At 37.4% G+C, this 12,406-nt stretch overlaps 1 pseudogene; it reads left to right on the forward strand.

The window, feature by feature from the left end:
• Positions 1 to 12,072, forward strand: part of LOC132527798 (protein tyrosine phosphatase type IVA 1-like) — a 60,281-nt pseudogene extending 48,209 nt beyond the window's left edge.
• The last annotated feature ends 334 nt before the right edge of the window (positions 12,073 to 12,406 follow it).

Consider the following 12,406-nt stretch of genomic DNA (forward strand, 5'->3'; position numbering starts at 1 on the left):
GAAATCCTCCCTGAATGTCTGGGTGATTCTAGAGTAAATCTAACCTTTCCTTTCCTCAAAAGAAAATGCTTTAGAACTCTCTGTTATTTTCCATGTTTTCTCCCCTCATGAGATTCTGTAGAGGTTCTGATATAATATTATGACAGGTTTTTCTTCAACCTGCCCCTTTTCTCAGGTCCAGTGGGGGGTGGAAGCTGAGTGAAGAGAAAAAAAGTAGGTCAGCTCTTTCAAAAAAAGTAGCAGCCATTAAAAGTAAATATTACCCCAGCTACAGGCTCAGGTGCTGACATTCACTCACATCAGCTTCCCCTCTGCTCCTCCACAGCAAACTTGAGAGCTATTGTTACTGACCAGGGAATGTTTCCTGTGTAACAGTCAGTCTTGCTGATTTGTTCTCATATCAGGTACTGCTAGACATGATGGAAAATATGCTAAAGAGATCACAGTTCTGTACTGAATTTTATAATTTTAACAAATCCCTCTCAGTGTATAGCAGTTGGGAAGAATGGCCTATATGTGGTCGTGGTGGGTAACTCTGGGATAGGCCTGAAAGTGTAAAGGTGCACTGGAGGAAGCTCCAAGGCTTTGATCCTTCTCTTCAGTTCCTACAGTATTTGATTCTGACCCTGTCTCTTCTTAAGTCCAATCTCTAGGCTCTGTGTAGTAATGACCACCATTTATTTTGTTTTTTTGTTTGTTTTAATTGAAATTTTTATCGAGATATTTGAAGATTCATGTGCAGTTATTTTTTCTTTATAGGTTTCTTTTATAATTTATTCTTTAAAAGATTTTTTTTACATCTTTATTGGAGTATAATTGCTTTACAATGTTGTGTTAGTTTCTGCTGTACAACAAAGTGAATCAGCTATATGTATACATATATCCCCATATCCCCTCCGTCTTGCATCTCCCTCCCACCCTCCCCATCCCATCCCTCTGTACCATGCAGTCCTCTCTAGGGTTTGAGTCTCATTTCTCCCTAATAGTTCTTCCAAAAGATCATGGCACATGGGGCTCTCTGTCCACACTTGAAAACAAAGGTTGCCTGAGGAGTTTGGGCACCTGTCTTTCATTTCTACCTTTATCCCCATTCTTCATCTTGTTTGTTCCTTGTTTCTGTGTGCCTGAATTCTCACTTTCTCTCTAGTCCCTTGGACTCATTTAGAAGAGCTGTCTCACAGGTTTTCTTTCTTCCCCAGGACCTTCTGTCTTGTACATCTCCTCTAGGCTCTACAAACTGCAGCTAGGAGGCAATGGAACCCACAAACTTTAGGCTTTCCTATCGTTCCTCAGGCCCAGGTTCCCCTTAATTGGGAGATGGAGAAAAATCAGGATAAAGGGCACCTTGGAAATAAACAGAAGAGAAATTTTTCTATAGTTCATTGTTTCCTAAAGACTTAGATTTCTCATCTAATAAGTCTGGTTAATGGGCTAGACAAATCATAAATGAAGAGGATGAAAGTCCCTGCAGATTTAATAGTGCTTTATTCCCTGGTCAAGCACTGGATTTTCACATGGTCGTGGATCCAATGGCTCAACACAGGGATATAATTATTTTCACTGAAGCAAAGTAAGTGATGACAATTAGATAATCAATCTAATCCTCATGACTATTGTTATGATTGTATTTACTTACTAAGGTCTGCCTAAAGAGAGTAGTTTATTGAAATAATAGCATAAATGATGAAAGGTAGTGAAGATCAAAGCAAAGGTTAGTTTTCTATTGAAATGTGCCTGGTGCATAAACAACATACAAGATTCTTCTTCTTCCTTGTTGAGCAAGTTGATTTTACCATACCACTGTAGAAGTCATCACATTTCAAGTGGATTCGATTTTTTTTCTTGTGGTTTGTCTTCCAAGTTCTGCTTCTCTGTGGACAATGCTAGACATCAGCTTACTGTTGGACATTAGCCTTGGCAAATGTACTGGGAGAAGACTTAAGTTGGGAGACCCAGATTCTATCCTACATCTCCCTACATTGGCTCTGTACTGGGTCAGCTTAGCTAAGCTAAACTATGTTTTTTAGAGCTCCTCTGCATGACTCTGGGTTTGCATGGTCCATAGGAGATATTGTGCACAAGATTTGGTAGATGGAAATGAGGCAGCTGTGAAGGTTGGTGCAGGGCGCCAGGCAATTTGGCTGATGCACAAGAGCATGTGCAACTATGTAGTGAAGATGCCAGCTTGTGCTACATACCCATGGCATTGAGGTTGGATATGGTAAGACACAGACATGAGTTCCAGTTTGTTTTCACAAGTTCCAGTTGCCATTCTTTGTCTCCTTCTATTTTTGCAAGTTCCAGTTTGTCCTTGCTCTCATTCACATCCAGTTTTCCAACTGCCCCTCTGGCTAACCTATAGTGACTTGAGGTTCAACATTAGGCACAGAAATAATAGGCTGCTCCAACAACTCCCATAATTGTATGATATCCAACCCCTAAAATAAATTATTCATTCTGTATCACTTGTAGCAGTTCTGTTTCTATGATATAAACCTGACTGGTATATTCTCTAATTAGGTAAATTTAGGTGTGCTTTAATTTCTAAAATTAGGATACATACTTGGTTTATCTTTATCCTAATTGCTTTGTGAGAATCAACAGAGAAATCGCATATGAAAAAAATTGAAGAGTATTTGGCGTACAAATGAAAGGTATATATGTGTGTGTGAACAGACACAGGTATACATTTTTACATACTAATTGGTATAGTGTCAGTGAGTTTTGCTTTATCTAGGAATAAAATAATTATTAATTTAATTAAAGCTTTTAAAGGTTCAAATTAATTTTAAGACTTCCAAACAAGTGCCCCAGGCAATTTACTTGACACATGCAAATAATATTGAAGATAATTACAGAAGATAATGAAATGCTATAGAGTTGTCTGGAAATGCAAAATATTATTCAATTAAAATATATTTTTTTATATCAAATTTGACTCTGCAAACTAATTGCATTCAGGTTTTGATTTCTGACGTTAAAAGACAACCAGTGTTCCTGAATTTTCCTTCTAGGACTTCCTGGAAGACAATCAAAATCCATTTTGTCTGATTTCTCATCTGTCCTGAATGGAAGAGATGAGATCTTTGTAATTGTTTAAAGTCAGAATGAGCACATATGGAAGGTTCTCTCTGCATGGAACATGATTTATACTACATAATGTTTGTTGAATAAATAAATGGATGAATGAACCAATCAATCAATGAGAACATGGTCTGCACATATTGATGTCTTCTTACATTGCAGAAGAAGGAAAAGCACCTAACTTCTGGTAGATTCCTGCCTCATTTTCTAGGTAGAAGCTTTGCCTGTTTCCACAGATTTGCTTTAGTTAACCTGGTCAGAGGGTAAAAACTAGAGACAACTATGCCAAGTGGTACTCCAGTTAACAATATAGGCCATAAGGCTAAGAGAAGTTGATAGTAGCAATGTATTTTCTTTTTGGTTTATCCTTTATGTAGTTAATGACACCTACTAAGATTCATTGGTGGCTTCTGTTTGATAGTATAAAAAACTGAGATGAGAGGCCAGGTTGTACTACCTCGTACATCTGACGAGCTGATGAATTTCATGAGTATGAGTTAAGAGTATTTTAGAGTCAGGTAACTTTTGAATGAAAAAGATAAAGATCTTCCAAAATGCTAATTCCTCTGACTCTAACTACCTGGATTTTTAAAATTTTATATTATGAGAAAGTCAGAGTCATGGAAGAATTTAGTCACCTCTTAATTAAACATGTAGGTTGATCCAGTTCTGGCCAATCACATGAGATTGTCAACTGGAAATGAAAGTGTGTGGTCTTGTTAAACGAGTATAATTAAAGGCCAGGTAGATTGAGATAGATTAAGTACCTCCACTTTAAATCCGTACTCTGTGTTCCTGTTGTGATACCATGATGGCTGTGATGGATGGTGAGTAGTGAAATTGACTTGCAATGTACACGTAACCCAAGAGTTTTACATAATGACATAATATTTAAAGACTGTTCCTAAGGAATGAGCAGTACTTCAACTATTTAAGGGTTTTATTTTCATGTAAGACTGAAACGCCAATCAGCTTTTCAAATAAAAATGACTAGAGGAAAAAACCTCAAATTTTGTCTTAATGACCTAGTGTTGTTAAAAACATTTTTATTTGCATCTTGATGTTTTGTATTCCCTTAGGCAGAAATAAGATCAAGAGTATGGAAATTGAATACATCAGGATCGCATTATAGCCTGTTAATATTAAGCAGCCAAAATGTCCTCTTTCACCTGTTATAATGACTGCATTACTCCAAAGAGATATTTGTGCTAAGTGATAGATATAATGAAATCTTCAATTTCAGGTCCTTTATGGGGGCAAAGAAGTTAACTGTATAATGGAAAAACTCTTCAGAGCAGAAGGTCATGTTTTTCACTCAAAGATCATACCATTTAGCGTAATTGATTTAAAATATCTTGTTTTAATTGGCAATGGTCAGAAAAGGGGAATAACTGAGCAGAACAGAGAAAAGCCTTCATCTATAGGGAAGCTAGATTATTAGAATTTGAGTCATTGTTTTAGAAGGGCAGAAAGGACAAAAACAAGATGGTTAAGACACCCTAGTGCCGTGTTATTTGGTGCTTAAAAGTCCATGATTTAGCTATTCAAATTAATTCTATGGTACTTTCATCCCAAGATGAGAATTGTATTCCTGAAAAATTTGTGTAGGAGACTTAGACTTTGTGGTTAAGAAACAAGACCTTTAACAAGCATGATTAAAATAAGCCAAATTCATCGTGGCAGTTTTAAAATATAGCCCCCAATTCATTGAGAAGTAGGGTGTATATTTCCCCCTCCCCTTGAATTTGGGAGAATTTGTGACTACAAGAGAAATGATGGTAAGTGACTTTTTGAGCTAGGTCACAAAAGGAAATAAGACTACAGTCTTGCTCACTGGAGTACTTGTACAAGAGCCCTGAGGTTGCCATGCTGTAGAAGTCCATAGAGCCCATGCAAAATCACAGGGACAAGCCTGAGACTGAGTGAGAGAGCCCTAGCAGGTGCCAGCTGCTCCAGCCCCCTTCTCTTCCAGCTCCAGCTACCATCCAAGTGCAACCTGATGAAAGACACCAAGGCAGAACATACTGCCATGCTCTTTAGGAATTCTTGACCTGCAGAAATTGTGAGACATAACAAAAATGATTGCTGTATTAAGCCATTAAGCTTTGAGTTAATTTTTCATGTGGTAACAGAAAAAGAACATAATTTCGTATCTGGAATTGGACTGTATCTGTAACACAAACCTAAAACAGCTGACATTGGCTTTGGACTCCAATGGTGAGCAGGAGTTGAGTGGACTTGAGGAGTCTGTAAATAGAAGCTAGATAGGCCTCAAGGAGATTGTTAGTGAGGACTTAAAGGAAATTAAGAAAAATGTTATTTGAAGCTGGAGGAAAGGAGATTCATTTCATGTAGTGCAGAATGTTTCACAAAACTCTTAATTATGGAAATATTAAAAATAGAAAATGTACCTCATGAACTGATAGATCTAGCTAAGATTTTTGTGCAGAATATTGGAAGTATCAGCTCTTTTAGCCATGTATAATAAGTTATAAACAGATGAACCACAAAAAGGAATTACTCATTTTTCAAGCATAATTTGGAAGAAATATAAAGGATCCAGGGCTTTCTGGGTGTTAAGATAAAATCATTTCTCAGTGCCAGTCTCTCCAGATGGCAAAAATAAAATAATATAACGTTTAAATTAAGAAATAGCTTCAGGGCAAAGACCAAATCCTGGGTGGGCCTATAAGATTCCTTGTTAAGACCTCAGAAAAATTTAACTGTCACATAAATCCTTTCAAACAGAAAAAAAAGCCTTCTAAACATTTTAAGGGCATCCCTGGCAGACCACACCCCCTCACTGGTAAACAATAGGTCCCTAAGAATCTTAGGAGTGTTTTCCCATAGAAACCTCGCAGGGAACTCAAGGTAGAAAAGTGTTTATCTTGAAAAGATTTGTGGGTTTGATCTCTGTCTAAAAGAATCAGTTATAAGTTGCTACACAGAAAGCCCATATCATTTTTAATGTAATTGTGTTAGTGTGGACAGAATGGGACAAAGACAACACAAAATGCAAAAGAGCATTTGGATCTTTGAGTCTCTACAGGCAGGAGACAATCTGAGAAAATGACTCAGTTGCATACACAGCCTCCTTTTCATGGGAAAGGAAGGATAACTCAAGTGGCGGAACAAGGATCCAATAAGATGGAACCAAGAACTCTGAAGAGTCAGTCCCAGGTTGCAGAACTGGCTCCTAATCAAGGAACTGCAAACGTGTCAGACTGGGTTTCAAAATTGCTGTGTATCAGTGAACTTTGTGCCTCCCATTTCCACCTCCCCTTTCCTTTTGAATAGTTGTGTCTATAGCACTTATCCTATGCCTACCCCACCAGTGTATATTGGATGTATAGGAGGAAAATAACTTTTCATTTTAATTCACACATCTTAAAATTGAGAGAAACCACACCTGAGGAGATGCATCCAAGGAAACTAATCCAGGGACCCGCGTGCCCTTCTGTAATGAGGTCTTGGGCCTCAGCCCTGAGCCTGAGGCTGCAATGAGATCAAACTTGTGGAGGCTATCAGGAGAGAGTGACTGTATTTTGAAAGTGGAAATAACGCAAATAATTTTGGACCAAAGTGCAAATTGTGGAGGTTTAAGAATATGACCCCATATTATTTGGCACTTCATTATTGCAAAATGGCTATATTCCCTGTGTTGTACAATATATCCTAGTAGCGTATCTATTTTATACATAGTAGTTTATACCTTTTAGTCCCCTAATCCTAACTTGCCCCTTCCCCCTTCCCTCTCCCCACTGGTAACCACTAGTTTGTTTGCTATATCTGTGAGTCTGTTTCTTTTTTGTTATACTCACTACCTTGTTTCATTTTTTGGATTTCACATATAAGTGATATCATACAGTATTCGTCTTTCTCTGTCTGACTTATTTTACTTAGCAAAATACCCCCAAGTCCATCCATGTTGTTGCAAATGGCAAAATTTCATTCTTTTCATGGCTGAGTAGTATTTTATCATGCATGTGTGTTCGGGGGACATCTTCTTTATCCAATCATCTGTTGATGGGCGCTTAGGTTGCTTCCATATCTTGTCAATTGTAAATAATACTACTATGAACATTGGGGTGCATGTATCTATTTGAATTAGTGTTTTTGAGGTTTATTGAGTATATACCCAGGAGAGGAATTGCTGAAGCATATGGTAGTTCTACTTTTAGTTTTTTGAGAAACCACCATACTGTTTTTCATAGTGGCTGCACTTCCCACCAACAGTGTACTAGGGTTTCCTCTTTTCCATATACTCACCAACATTTGTTATTTGTGTTCTTGTTGATCATAGCCATTCTGACAGGTGTGAGTTGATATCTCATTGTGGTATTAATTTGCATTTGTCTGATCATTAACAGTGTTGAGCATCTTTTCATGTGCCTGTTGTCCATCTGTATGCCTTGCTTGGGAAAATGTCTATTTAGGTCTCTGTGCATTTCTTTTTTTTTTAAGGTTTTTTTTTGATGTGGACCATTTTTAAAGTTTTTATTGAATTTGTTACAGTATTGCTTCTGTTTTATGTTTTGGTTTTTTGGCCACGAGGCATGTGGAAACTTAGCTCCCCGAATAGGGATTGAACCCGCACCCCCTGCATTGGAAGATGAAGTCTTAAACATTGGACTGCAAAGAAGTCCCCCATTCTTAATCAGGTTTTTTTTTGTGTGTGTTGAGTCATATTAACTGTTTAGATAGTTTGGCTGTTAACCCCTTATCGGTCATATCATTTGCAAATATTTTCTCCCATTCAGTAGGTTGTCTTTTCATTTTGTTGATGGTGTCCTTTGATGTGCAAAAGCTTTTAAGTTTAATCAGATCCCATTTGTTTATTTTTGTTTTTATTTCCTTTGCTTTAGTAGATAGGTCCAAAAAATATTGCTATAATTTTTGTCAGAGTGTTCTGCCTATGTTTCCTTTTGGGAGTTTTATGGTTTCTGCTTTTATATTTAGATCTTTAATCCATTTTGAGTTTATTTTTGTATATGGTGTTAGATAATGATCTAATCTCATTCTTTTACATGTATCTGTCCAGTTTTCCCAGCACTGCTTATTGAAGAGACTGTCTTTTCTTCATTGTATATTCTTGCCTTTTTTGACATAGTTTAATTGACCATAAGTGCATGGGTTTATTTCTGGGCTGTCTCTTCTTTTCCAGTGATCTATGTATCTGTTTTTGTGTTAGTACCATACTGTTTTGATTACTGTAGCTTTGTAGTACAGTCTGAAGTCAAGGAGCATGATTCTTCTAGCTCTGTTCTTCTTTCTCAATATCGTTTTGGCCATTTGAGGTCCTTTGTGTTTCCATACAAATTTTTAAATTAGTTTTCCTAGTTCTGTGAAAAATGCCCTTGGTATTTTGATAGGGATAATAAGAGCTCATTTAATTAAGAGACTACCAATTATATTGTACATGTCTTAAATTAGAAATGCTAATTATTATCCAATTATTTTTTATTTATCATACATTGCTCACTAAAACTCTTTTAACGTGATTCTGTAAATCCTTTTTGTAGCTGTAGAAATATACAAATCATAGGTATATTTTTAAAATTTGTTATTAATATTTTTTATTGGAGTATAGTTGATTTACAATGTTGTGTTAGTTTCTGCTATACAGCAAAGTGAGTCAGTTATACATACACATATATCCACTCTTTTTTAGATTCTATTTCCATATAGAGCATTACATAGATATATTTTAATGTATGTAGTTCTCCATGCAAATACTTAGCATATTTCTTTCTGACTTCCTCATTTGGATACATTAATGACTGACTCAGGTTACAGGACTCAGAGATAGTAATTTAGAGGTTGTTAATGGAAAAGCCATTAAAATATTTACAAGTTGTATCCCAATAGAAATGTTCTGAATTTCAAGTATACTAGAACTGAAATCCTGGTAAATGAGAGGTAGTCATACAGAAGTTTGTTTGTTACATGAGCTAGAATTTTGCAAAAGAGAAATCCAAAGTTACAAAGGGATTGATGAATCATGTCTAATAAAGTTTCAAAAGTTTATCTCTATAAATTGTGAAAACTAGGATCCCTAAACCTCAATAGTGTTGAACAACCCATATCTATCCACCTTTTCCCCTGACCAAAAGAGGGGATAGATATGAGATGGGTGTCTCAGAGGCATGCAGGGATGAAAGGAGATGCAGCTCTGGAGGAGTTGTGGGGTGGCTAAACTCTCCCTGGAGAAGTGGGATATATATGCTTTCAGGCTAATATGGTACAGTAAATGTGTTTCTTAAAATGTATCTGCCCCATTTTGAAATGGTGTGATAGCAGGTAATGTTGGTCTGTCTCCCTGAGGGACAAACAGGAAGAGGCAAAACACTCCTGATGGTGATACTTCATCAGGGACTCTAAAGAGTCAGTGTGCGGAATGTAACAGAAAAGTGTCGGCATAGCAGTGAGAAGAGTAATGTGGTTGGTGGGTGCAGTCCAGAGAACTAGGGTAAGTGTGATGTTTGTGAGGTTAGCATGAAACTGTGGGAAAAAGGAGGATTACTGAAATCCTTCCCACCTCAGCAGAAAGAGTATCTGGATTGGGATGAGAGGAGGAGGAGGGAATAGGGAATACTTATATCCCCCTGACTTTCTTGTTGGTTTAGGAAACTCTATGACACTAACACATAGAGAAAATAAGTGTTTTTCCTTCTTCCTATCTTAACTGCACTAGAGGAATGGATAGAAAGCCCATGGGAAAAACAAAGGGAAAAGCTTGGGAAACCATCCACCCAGATCACAAGTCCTTTAACATCAAAATTCACAGTTATCCCTTACCAATGTAACTGAAAGTTAGTGAGGAGACTTGCTTTCCTGTTTGATGAGTCGTTATTTTAAGTTCCCCTTATTCTTTTTTTCTATTATTCTACTGTGCCTTAGATGTATATAGCAATTTATGTCCACAGAGCTCAAAATATTATACGAGTTATCTCATTTATCTTCAATCCCTGGAATTTTATACCCATGTGAAATTTTCCTAGTCAGATTCTATAAATTCAAAGGTATAAATTTGGGTACATTTTACCCAGGGGGTTTTAGATGTTGAGAACTGTCAGGGGCTATTTTTAGACTAGAAGGAATGCAGCATTTCTAAAAATAAGGATTCCATCGACTAGAGCCCTGTGCATTGCTGAAAGCAGCCTTTTGAGCAGAATCATCAGCAGGAATTCGATAATCCACTGACCCTGTCTCTTGGGAATTGGTAAGTGAGGCAGTTGGCTCCAAAGTTAAAGGCATATTCTGCCCTATATTTTTGTACTGATGGTACAAAGAAATGGATATATCAATTTTAGGATGGCCTCCAAAGCTAGCTATATACTACAATTGGATTCCATTTAGCAAGAAGGAAGCTAAATATGTTAGAAAGTTTGGACCTTCATGAGAATCCATGCTTTAACTCTTACCAGCCCTTTTTAAAAAGAGACAGAAGTATGAAATCATGCATCTTAGAGTTATGCCAAGGGACTTGAATTGCTAGAGCACAGGGCGAATGTGGTGAGGATGAGTGGTAATTGAAGACGGAGAGGTAAGGCTGTGGCCAGACAATATATGGTGTGATGAAAATTCTGGATTTTATTCTGAAACAAGGGAAGTTAGCGGAGAGTTTTCAGCCGGTTGGAAACAGAGACTAGAGTAATCCTGAGAAACAGCTAAGAGACATTTCTGCCCAGCCCCATGTACATCCTTACATTTCTCCATGCAAAACACACATAAACATCCTGCCTCTATCCATTAAGTCTCTTGGCTAAATAGGTTCAGTTCATAAATTTTTTCATTAATGTGCTTTTGAATTCCCTCATTTCCCAGCTTTCCCTTCTTTGAATAAAAGTTAATCTTTGGGCCTCAGCATGCATGTTGGCTCCCTCTGCTGTGGGCCAACTTAGCACCAGGCTCTCCTCGGGGCCTCTCACTGCATGGTAGAAGGTGATGCCCCACCACCACCTGTGTCCCTACCACCTACGGTCCAGCTGGATGATTAGACCACAGCCTTTAATGAGTATTCCTTTCTTGGCCACATTTATGGAGTTTCTGACGGCCAGTGGAGATTCTTCCAGGCACAGCATGGCCTCTCTGGAGACAAGTGAAATATAGAAATTCATCACCATTTCACCAAGAAGCCCCCATAAGAGCATTTAACCTGGACACAGAGTGTTGAATTGAAATCTGCAGAATATTTGCAATGAGTTCTGACCTAGATGGGATAAAACTCAGTGTACTTCCTATCCACTGCCTCAGTATTACTGGATTGAAAGATTTCTGCTTCTTGTTAGGAAGTTCACTTCATTTCCTATTACTTCCAGCTTCACACTCAAAGCACTGAGAATTTCAAGTGGAGTATATTAAAATAGACCAGTTTCTTTATGTCATTTCTTTATTCAATTTAAAAAATTTTTTCATAACCTTATTGGATGTTTTTAACTAAATTAACATAGCTTGAATAAACCTTCCAGATCCTGTGGAAGTCTCATACAAGAACATGAGATTTCCCATTACATTCAGTCTAACGAATGCAACCTTAAACATTTTATGGAGAAATTTAAGAAGTAAGGAGTTATCACAACAGGATAGCACTGCCCTTGTGAAGAAAGAAGGTATCCATGTTCACAAGTGGCCTTTTGATGACGGTGTCCCGCCATCCAGCCAGATTGTTGATGACTGGTTAAGTCTTGTAAAAAGTTAAGTTTTGTGAAAAACATGGTTGCTGTGTTGCTACTGAGTTGTAGGTCTTAGCAGAGCACCAGTGTTTGTCGTCCTGGTATTAACAGAAGGTGGAATGAAATATGAAGATGCAGTGCAGTTCATAAGACAAAAGCAGTGTGGAGCTTTTAACAGCAAGGAACTTTTGTATATGAAGAAATATTATGCTAAAATATGGATGTGCTTCAAAACTCCAATGACCTTAGAAACAACTATTATAGTCAACAAAACCAGGATGCCTGTTGCTGTTGCCTTAGAAGTGGAACTTGAGACAGGTCCTAATTTGACGTCCATACTAGCCAACATGGTGGCTTAGTGAGCAAGTCTAATGAAGCTTCCATAGCAGGCTGAAAAGTAGCTTTACCAGATCGCAAGCTTGGCATAATTATAATCTCTATGTTTCAATTACAGTCAACCTATTTGGATGCTTAACGAAAGGTTCTCATTGTTCAGCATTTAAAATGTACTTATTTTTTGTACCAATGGAATGTTCCTTTCCTGAAATCATGCAGAATTATGTTGTCTTTAAATTGATTCTCATGCCAGAATCTTATCAAAGTATAAAAAAATTAGGGATATCAGGTGCCAAAATATCCAACACAAT

The sequence above is a fragment of the Lagenorhynchus albirostris genome, chromosome 1, assembly GCF_949774975.1.
Source record: "Lagenorhynchus albirostris chromosome 1, mLagAlb1.1, whole genome shotgun sequence".
Classification (NCBI taxonomy): domain Eukaryota; kingdom Metazoa; phylum Chordata; class Mammalia; order Artiodactyla; family Delphinidae; genus Lagenorhynchus; species Lagenorhynchus albirostris.